This window comes from Gavialis gangeticus, unplaced genomic scaffold (genome assembly GCF_001723915.1).
Source record: "Gavialis gangeticus isolate Ggan-Ray unplaced genomic scaffold, GavGan_comp1, whole genome shotgun sequence".
Taxonomy (NCBI): Eukaryota; Metazoa; Chordata; order Crocodylia; family Gavialidae; genus Gavialis; species Gavialis gangeticus.
The window spans coordinates 60,345,626-60,345,933 of record NW_017728994.1 but is presented as its reverse complement, the minus strand read 5'-3'; the positions used below and the strand labels follow the sequence as shown (position 1 = coordinate 60,345,933).

General features: G+C 70.5%; 1 protein-coding gene across 1 annotated transcript in view; it reads right to left on the bottom strand.

The window, feature by feature from the left end:
- EMX2 (empty spiracles homeobox 2) overlaps positions 1–308 on the bottom strand; it is a 14,126-nt gene that overhangs the window by 8,132 nt on the left and 5,686 nt on the right. The gene's annotated exons all lie outside the window — the stretch shown is intronic.

The window sequence follows — 308 nt, the reverse complement described above, 5'->3', positions numbered from 1 at the left end:
CCCGGCCCGGCCCGAGGCGGCTGCACCGGCCCGAGGGGCCCCGCTCGCCAGGGAGCCGAGCCAAATAAAGACGAGGGCCCAGTCTCCCCGGCCGGCCCTTGAGGAGCTGCCCCGGGTGGCCGGGAGGAGGCCTCCGCCTCTGCCCCGGCCTCGGCAGCCCGCGCTGGGACCGATGCTGCGGGCGGGGAAACCTGTCATTTTGCTCCGAAAGGGCAGCAGCCGCCCCGCGGAACTGGACTGCGGGAAGGGGGGGGGGGCTGATTTTTTTAAAAGTCAATAAATAAGGATAACTCTCCCCCCCGCCCCCA